The sequence below is a fragment of the Sander lucioperca genome, chromosome 16, assembly GCF_008315115.2.
Source record: "Sander lucioperca isolate FBNREF2018 chromosome 16, SLUC_FBN_1.2, whole genome shotgun sequence".
NCBI lineage: Eukaryota > Metazoa > Chordata > Actinopteri > Perciformes > Percidae > Sander > Sander lucioperca.
Window position 1 is genome coordinate 6,394,307 of NC_050188.1, and position 9,011 is coordinate 6,403,317.

Here is a 9,011-nt window from a genome sequence, read left to right on the forward strand (position 1 = left end):
TGTGAAGAATTGTAGCAGGGATTTTGGTTTAATGTTTCTTTGTTTTGTCTCCATGAACAGGCTTCAAAGTTGAGATGGGGTAGCTTGGGAAGGTTCTTATATTTGCAGCTCTCACAGTGCCCTTCTTGTCAGTGTTGACATAGACGACCCTGCCAAGCTTATACTGACCCCTCAAAGCGTTCTGGTCTGCGAGCCAGACGACGTCTCCAACGGCCACGTTTCACTGCTTTGTGTGCCACTTACTCCTCACAAACAGGCAGTGGCGCAACTACCCAGTGTCAGAGGGGTATGCAGCAACAATTTTGGTGCCCCCCCCCCAAAAAAAAAAGTGCCGGACATCATCATGTTAACCTTTAAATAATAAAGGTTTATTTTAAAGTATATCAGCGACGTCAGTGGTTGCCTGGTTGCCCTTGGCAACCAAATTGTGACAATTGGAAACCTAATCATCACCCCTGGTTGATGTGATTTGAGTGGTGAGTGGCTTTCCATCTCTGTCTGCACTATTTCTTCTCCCAAAAAGGACACAGTGAATAGGTTGGTCAACAGAACTTCAAACCATACTGGACATTTAGTTTAGTGTGGTCTAATAGAACTCCTACCTGATGTCATCACTGGTCTCCTCTCTACGTTATGCCATCGCTGACCTCATGTATGTCTCATTCACTCCTTGCCTGTGTTCTTCTCCACTAAGACATAATGTCAAACAAACATTATGTAAGATTTTTCATTAGTTTTGTCTATATCAATTATATTAAGAAATGAATCTGTTGGTATCATGTTGCTCCCCCTACACTTCCACCTAATGTTAGACCTACCTGCTGCCTTCCCATGTCTTTCCTGATCAACCATCCGCACACCTGAATGAAATTAACTCACTGTTAAATATAGCAGCCTAAATTCAATTCTTAAATCAGCCTAGTGATGGCATCAGATAAGACAACTATTATGCAGTAAGGTTGTGCTGCTGTTGAAATTACATTCACATTTTGTATTTTAAATATTTATATATTTTTTTCATATTTATTTTTCTTCTTGTCTATTGTGCATGCTACCTTATATTTACCAGTTGTTATTTTACCTTAATAAAATTGATTGGTTTGCATTAAGCTAGACGTAAACCCCACTTTAGCTGGTAGTGTTAGCAAACACTAGCTAGTCTGAGAACAGTCTGTTAACATGAATATTTGCAAGCCTCCAAGTTTGGCAAATCTATGCATGATTCAATGATAAACCAGAGTTATAGCATTAGTTATGTTTTCCAGATTCTTGTCATTTATTGTTACCTCATATTTATCAGTTTTCAGCTCAGCAACCTTGGTGTTGCATATTGTAAGCTAGCCGTAAACCCCACTTTAGCTGCTAGTGTTAGCAAACACTAGCTAGTCAACAGTCTGTTAACATGAATATTTGCAAGCCTCCAAGTTTGGTAGCAAATCTATGCATGATTCCATGGTAAACCCCCATTTGGCTGCTACATTCCCAGTGTTAGCAAACGCTAGCTAGTCTGTTAACATAAATATTTGCAAGCCTCCAAGCACAGACGTCACACTTTAAATCCTTATTTAACTGCTGTCGCATCCCTGGACATGTTATCTCCTTTTCCCTCTTTCTTTTTCTATTTTTAGCCCCAACAGCTGTTTTGCTTTGCTCTTTTTCCATAGACGGCAACTTACTACTCGTACGCTCGTACCTGCTCACTCAGCGCTCACGGCGCCCACCCGCTCCCTCCCCTCCCCCCCATCCCCCTCCCCCTCCCTCTTCTATGTCAACATTCTATGATGGAATCTTATGAGACAGGGCGCCTACTCTAGCCTGTTAGTCCTCTAAAATGTTCTATAATAAAATTGAGAAAACGTAGAAATGATTTAGAAATGTACAACAGCAGCTACATATTGAAAATACCAAAAAAAGATTATTATTATTATTTATTTTTTTAACCATCGCTTTGGCGCCCCCCAAGAGCGCTGCATATAGCGCATACCCACTTTTTGCGCCACTGCAAACAAGTTAGGTCCAAGGGGGTAAGCTTCTCCTCAGACCGCGAACCTCCTATGGTGCCATTTTGATGATACCAAGCCATCACCTCCCGTTAGCATTCCATTGACTGCCATTCATTTTGGCACCACTTTGACAGCGAATAACTTTACATCTGAAGCGTTTAAAGACTCTATTTGTCCATTGTTTATTTCTAAATAATGTATACGACAATGTATAAAAGGCTCCATTACATTGTACCTCACGTTATGGCTCCGTAGCAGACGTTTTAGTAAAAATAGGCTAACGATTGTGTCATAACCACGCGACTTACTGTCGCATAGTAGAGGAATTACCGTATAGTACAGGAGAAGCGCGCAGGCAGTTTTGTCTCACATTAGCTGTTTAAGTGTAATTACTAATGTTAACTAGCATTTTAGTTAGCAATAATTAGCCTGTGCCTATGTTATCTCCTTACATATACCTATGCTCTCCGTCTCTGCAATATTTGGAATGATTGAGATTTCTCTTGGCACAGCTACCAGAAGACTTACAACTTTCAGACACGTTGCTCACGGCACATTTACATCGTCTTTCTCAGTTGGAGGCTGCGCAGTAACGCTAGCCATCACCGGAAAAGTGCTTCTAATGGCCTTCACTGGTCTCCGTCCAGAGCAACGGGATCTGTTGGTCCATTCTTATATACTGTCTATGGTTAGGTCCAGCCAACTGACTCCACCTCCTCCAGAACCAGTTAACTTCAGCTTGAATGACTCTTAACCTTTTGCAGCAGTAGCTTTCAAACTCAAAGCTTCCTAAGTCTTCCCTAGGTACAGTCCTTCCAAGCAGAAGATAATTAGGGCTGATGTATTCTATGCAGTCCTCCTGGCTCTGAGTCCTGGTATATATGGGCCTTTCATTGGCAAGGTTAGCAGCCATATACATACTCAAATAGTCTGGCTGGTGTTATTCGCTCGGATGGAAGGTCGCTCATGATCTGCTAGCACTTTCTGGCCCTGGCCTTTCTGCACACCACACAGTTGTCAACTCTCTTTTTAGCCAGCTTTTATCACCCAAGCATGTAGAATGGTAGAATTAGTACAGCAGTCTCGTCCTCATCAAAGATCTGGAACCTTCCTCCACAAACTAAAAGCCCAGTCTCTTCATCTCTAAACAGTGATGTCTGTCTGTTGAGAGTGGTGTCTTGAAAGGTTACACCTTCTTGAGCTGCAAGGAACAGGTCTCTTAATGCATCTTCACACTCCCCAACAGTGAATACAGATTGGTTGGCTCTGGATCTCCAGTTTGTTGAAAGAATTCCCTCCCACTTTGGTTAATCTGAGGCTGAATTCTTGGTCAACACTTCTTTCCATCTCGTTGCAGCTCTCCAAACCCAGGCAATGACTCAGATCAGCCTGGTCAGGATGCTGAATTTCCTGATGTCAATCAGTTTTGTTACTGCAGAGCCAGCTGGTGGTCTTCGGATCTGAGTCTTAGGTTCATCAGGATTATTTTGCCCACTCTGTTGTGCATCACTCTGACTTTCCTTCTTCTGAACTCCCACTTTAGGAAGTACATCACTCTTCTTTCTCTTGGCCTGTGCTCTGGTCAGTGCTGCCGAGAAAGATTTCCTTTGAAGTTTGTCTATGCCTTCCTTAGCATACGCTGTGATTTCTTTGGCTGACTTCTGTGGCCACTCTTCCACAGGTTGCCACAGGAGCGCTGGTCCATATTGCCACATGGAATCTTCCTGGAGGTCTTCTGGGGCTGCCCCTCTTGTTATGACGGCAGCACTGTTCAGGCCTCCCGGGATCCACCACCAGTCTTTGATGGATGTGGATTTCTGGATCTCTCCAACTCTGTTTGCGAAGAAAGTTTGATATACATAGCTGTCTCTCTCTCCCAACACAGTTTGACTGTCCAGCAGATGGAGCCATCGTTCAATTTCTATTCGACTGTGCTTTTCGACGTACTTTCTAAGTCGTGCTGCATAGACAGCATCGCAGATTTCAGCTTTCACTGCTTCTCCCTTTTGGTCCAATAGCGTGAGCTTTGCTTTGGACTCAACCAACCTGACTTGTATGCCTTGCTCGGTCTCCCATCTGAAGTACACTATGGCTCCATAGCTCTTGTCACTTCCATCAGAGAATGTTATTCCCCAAGGTTTTCCAATCCAGTTGACTGGTGTGAGGCTTCTGTGGAAGGTGATTTGGCCAAGACGTGTGTATTCCTCAAACAGTTAGATGGCTTCTTCTCTCAATTTTTCAGACAGAGGTTTGTCCCAAGTGTCTCGGGTTAGAGTTTTGCCTCCAGCTTCCTGAAACGTCTTTCTGACAAGAACGGCGGCCTTTTGTTTGGCAGGTGTGACGAGGCCTATTGGGTCATACAGGCTAGCTACTTGGCTTAGCAGTTCTCTTCTCGTCAGTGGGTTTGGAGTTTTCCCTCTCAGCTCTTCATCAAGGTGATTTTGGCCGATTCTCATTTTCTTTTTCCTCTTTCAGAAATTAATTGAAGTCATGAGGTACAGTTTATCCTCTTCAACAAGGTATCCAACTCCAAGGGCCCTCATTTGGTTTTGGGACAATGAGTACTGTGCTTGACTCCGCTCCTTGTTCTCCTGGTACGATCTCCTGCCTCCCACTTTGGCCTGACCGGACCCAGGGCTTGAGGAAGAACCCGCATGCCTTCAGGATCTCTTCAACTCTTTTGATGTTCTGGTCCAGCTTTTGCAAGTCATTATGGGAAGTCAGGATGTCATTGACATAGGCATCCTCTTCAAGGATCCTACGTTCCTCCTCCAGGTGAGTGAACATGGGCAGTTTTGCTGTCTCTCTCATGGCCAGTTGCGCAATGCACCCTGCTGGCCGATCGCCAATGTTGACTCTGGTGATGCAACCCAGTCTCACGGCAGTTCGTGAAATGGTCACGTTATTTAATCTATTGATTTGTGTTCACTGGGACGTTTTTCCTCATTTTTTTCGTGGTGGCCAGCACGAAAATGTCAAGTAATGTATTTCAATGGGAAGCATATCTCGTGATCACAGCACGAAAACAATAGGGAGTAGTATGAAAAGCCGAAAAATCCGCGTAGGGAGGTTGGTCGGGGTGTTGGATGGGTCAAACAATACAAGACTTTCACCCGGGAGACCGGGGATTGCGTCCCGCGTGTGACGTTTTGTTTCCCCGTAGTCTTCTTAATCACAACCGCCACGTTATTGTCGCGCGTCCCCAGCGGCTGTCTCCTGGTGTGAGGCGTCCTTTCCCCGCTGTCTTCCTAATCACAATCGTCCTGTTATTGTCGCGCGTCCCCCGTGGCTGTCTCCCGGCGTGTGAGGCGTCCTTTCCCAGTAGTCTTCCTAATCAAAACAATACAAGACTTTCACCTGGGAAACCGGGGATCGTGTGCGGTTTTGTTTCCCCGTTGTCTTCCTAATCACAACCGTCCCGTTATTGTCGTGCGTCCCCAGTGGCCGTCTCCCGGCGTGTGAGGCGTCCTTTCTCCATTGTCTTCCTAATCACAACCATCCTGTTATTGTCGCGTGTCCTTTCCCCGTAGTCTTCCTAATCACAACCATCCTGTTATTGTCGCGTGTCCTTTCCCCGTAGTCTTCCTAATCACAACCGTCCTGTTATTGTTGCGCGTCCCCGGCGGTCCTTTCCCCATTGTGTTTTTCCGAAACCCAACCTCTGAATAGATGGTTCCCATTTTGTGCTGGCCACCACGAAAAAAAACGAGATAAACGTGTTGTCGTACACGTGAGATTATGTGAGGCGTCCTTTCCCTGTTGCCTTCCTAATCACAATCGTCCCGTTATTGTCGCGCATCCCCAGTGGCCACCTCCCGGCGTGTGAGGCGTTCTTTCCCCGTTGTGTTTTTCCAAAACCCAACCTCTGAATAGATGGTTCCCATTTCGTGCTGGGCACCACGAAAAAAACGAGATAAACGTGTTGTTGTACACGTATCAATAGATTAAAAATAACGTGACAATTACACAAACTGCCGTGAGACCGTGTTGGGTGATGGCATACTCTTCAATCTCTCCCTCCTCAGTGTTTCTCCAGAGAAATCTGTGGACGTGCATCTCCAGGTCGTCTAACCACACCGAATTTTACATCTTCTTGATGTCACCAAGGGCAGCATGGACACCTCTCCTGAACCTGAGTAGTACTGCTCGGATGGGATTGAGGACATCAGGCCCTTTTAGCAGAAGGTCATTCATGCTGACTCCTTTAAACTTCTGGCTGCTGTTCCATACTAGTCGTACAGGTGTTGTGAAAGAGTGCGGGTTTGGCGCCACCAAGTAGCTGAAATACCATACTGGTCCTTTCCAGCTGGCAATGATCTCTTTGGTGAGTTTCTTTGCTGCTCTTCTCTCCACCATCTCATGGACTTGAGCTGTGTATGCCATTTTCCGCTCTGGCTCTTTTTTGAGTTGTTTTTCTGTTCACAAGAAGGTGGCTTCCACCCCACTCCTGTTGTTGGGAAGGGAACTTAGATCTTGAATCAAGGGGTATTTTGTGTCCCAGTCTGGTTCATCGCTGTGAGCATCTGCTTTGATGTAGGTGAGGCCTTTCCTTATGATCTCCAGCTCTCTTTCCTCACTCAGAGTAATTTCCTTGCCTCCTGGTTGACAGTTGCTGCACGGGCATCCTCCACACTTAGGTTCGCAAGCTGCTCCAATTTCCACCAATCCAAGAACTCTCTGTGAGCAACTGTGCTTTTAGTTTCAGCTGTGAACTCTTGTGTTTTAGATATCTCTTGATACTTGACAGCGGTTACTCTCATGGATCGAGCAAAGTGTGTTTCAGACCTGTGTGCGGCCATATCGACTTCTTCAAACATCAACAATGTGGATATGCTCCACCAACAGTCTTTCCTAGCAAGCCCTCCCATAAGACAAGGTCTCCAATTACCTTCACTCTTTACGGAGCAAGTCCTCCTTCGTGGTCGCTTATCAGTAGCTCAATGATTGATAGATAGATAGATAGATAGATCAGTTCCTTAATATTGCCATACATTCCATATTGTGTGGAAATATGGGGAAACACGTACAAAACAATCACTAACCCTGTTTTTATATTACAAAAGAGAGCATTAAGACTCATTAAAAGAGCAGAATACTTTGAACCAACAAACAGATTATTTATAAACTCACACACACACTTAGAGACTTGGTGAAAGGCAAAGTCTCTAATGCAAATAATGTATTAAGTCAAAAATAGAATGGTTGCAGAGTCTATCCAGAAGCAGTTTCAGATTAGAGAGAGCAAGTATGAACTGAGGGGAATGTACATGTTCACAAAGATAAAGATTAGAACAAATGTAAAACAAAGCTGTATATCAGCAAAAGGAGTAAATGTGGAATCTTTTAGATGAGGAAGTAAAAATGTGTTACATGCTACAAAGATTTAAAAAAAAAAAAATACTAAAAATTAGGATGATTAACAAATATAAAAGCGAGGCATGAATGGCAATGTGTATATGAATGGGAATGTATTTTGTTGTTTATTTTTTACTTCTGCACATATGTGTGATATGTATATAAAATACAGAAATTAATAATACACAGCAAATTCACTAGAGTCAAAATTGTGGTGTTAGACCAGTTTAGAGTAAAGTGTTGAGGTTCTGGTGTTGGTTCTGATAGAATGAGCGATGTCCTAGTGAAAAACGTACTATTGTAGGCGTAACATCACAGAGTTAACGGTATTCAACACCTATGAGTGTTACTTAAACATCCGGGCATTTCGGCAGGTAGCTTGTGAAGAGAATTTGACGGACGCCATTTTATTTCACTCGCTTGGAGCCTTCAAGCACATGCTGTGAGCAAGAAAAGGAGTTTGGTGAGTATCACATAACTAACGCTCGTTGTTTTATTGCTATTCTGTATTTAAATGTCCTCATGTTGGCGTGTTTCAAATTTGTGAAGACACAATACAATATTTTAGCATTAAACAAGTTTACATGTAACGTTACATGATGGTAGGTGGCAGGTGCACATTGTGGATAACTTAATTAGCTAGCTAGCTAGACTACTGTTAAGCTAGCTAACGTTAAACTCCTTTTGAAAGTTTAAGCTGTTTGGGTCGCGCAGCTATCTAACGTTAGTCATTACTAACTTTTTTTAATCTGATATGACTGTGTCCCGGGATTTTCTCGGCAAAATTACGCGCTGTATCTTAAGTAACGTTAATCGCTAACACTAGCTAGGCATACAAGCTCCCTATGACGTTAGTGACTCTCGCGCTTTTTATGGCTTTTAAAATATGACCAGACGAACATAAGATTGGCCTTTAGTTGCACCTCCTCAAACTGTTTATTAATGTGATGTATCACTTTATTTGTAGCAAAGCATTGGACAACGAGGGTTCAAATCTCAGCCTTCAGGTAAGTTAACGTTTAGTTGGGCTAAATCTTTACCTTTTTAAGTTGCCATAATGCAAACATAACTGAGTTTGAATGTATAGCTAGTAATGTGTTAGTTGTGAAGGTGTCCAGTGGGCTATTCTTCCAACACAGTGGTAAATGCTTTTCGATATGTTGACGCACATTTGCTTTTTAGGTCGGTAATGGATGCGACGTGGCGCCGGTTTAGATTTGTGCTTTTAAAACAAACTCATTGTTTTGTCAAATTGTCAAAAATTTGAAACTTAAAATTGGATATGCCAATCTGTTTATTTTCAATAACAAAATGAATCAGACAAAGGAAAGTTGGCATACTATTTTGTGTGTTTCAGTGCGTTTGTTTGACAGGATACAAAGATATCGCTGTCATCATAAGAACTGTGAAGCAGTATGTTAAGTTCCAGATCTGTCAGGCAGAAAGAGAACGTCTGCATACCCACCCAGCTTCTGTCCCAAAAATATATTTTTGTCAATCAGAAAACTTTTAAGTGTAGTGAGTTTTTTTAATTGTTATTTAGGCTATAAAAACTCATGTTTTCATGTATCATTAAATATGCATTGAAGGGATATGTAAGAAATATCCTGTTGTCCATATCTTTCTCTACAGGCTCATGTTGTTAATGGCAAA

At 43.0% G+C, this 9,011-nt stretch overlaps 1 long non-coding RNA gene across 1 annotated transcript; it reads right to left on the minus strand.

The window, feature by feature from the left end:
- Window positions 1-611: 611 nt before the first annotated feature.
- Window positions 612-971, minus strand: LOC116035844. The gene is made up of 2 exons (XR_004101465.2): window positions 819-971; window positions 612-689 (listed from the first exon to the last, which is right to left on the minus strand). It is a non-coding gene; the product is annotated as an uncharacterized LOC116035844 (long non-coding RNA).
- Between the last annotated feature and the right edge of the window lie 8,040 nt (window positions 972-9,011).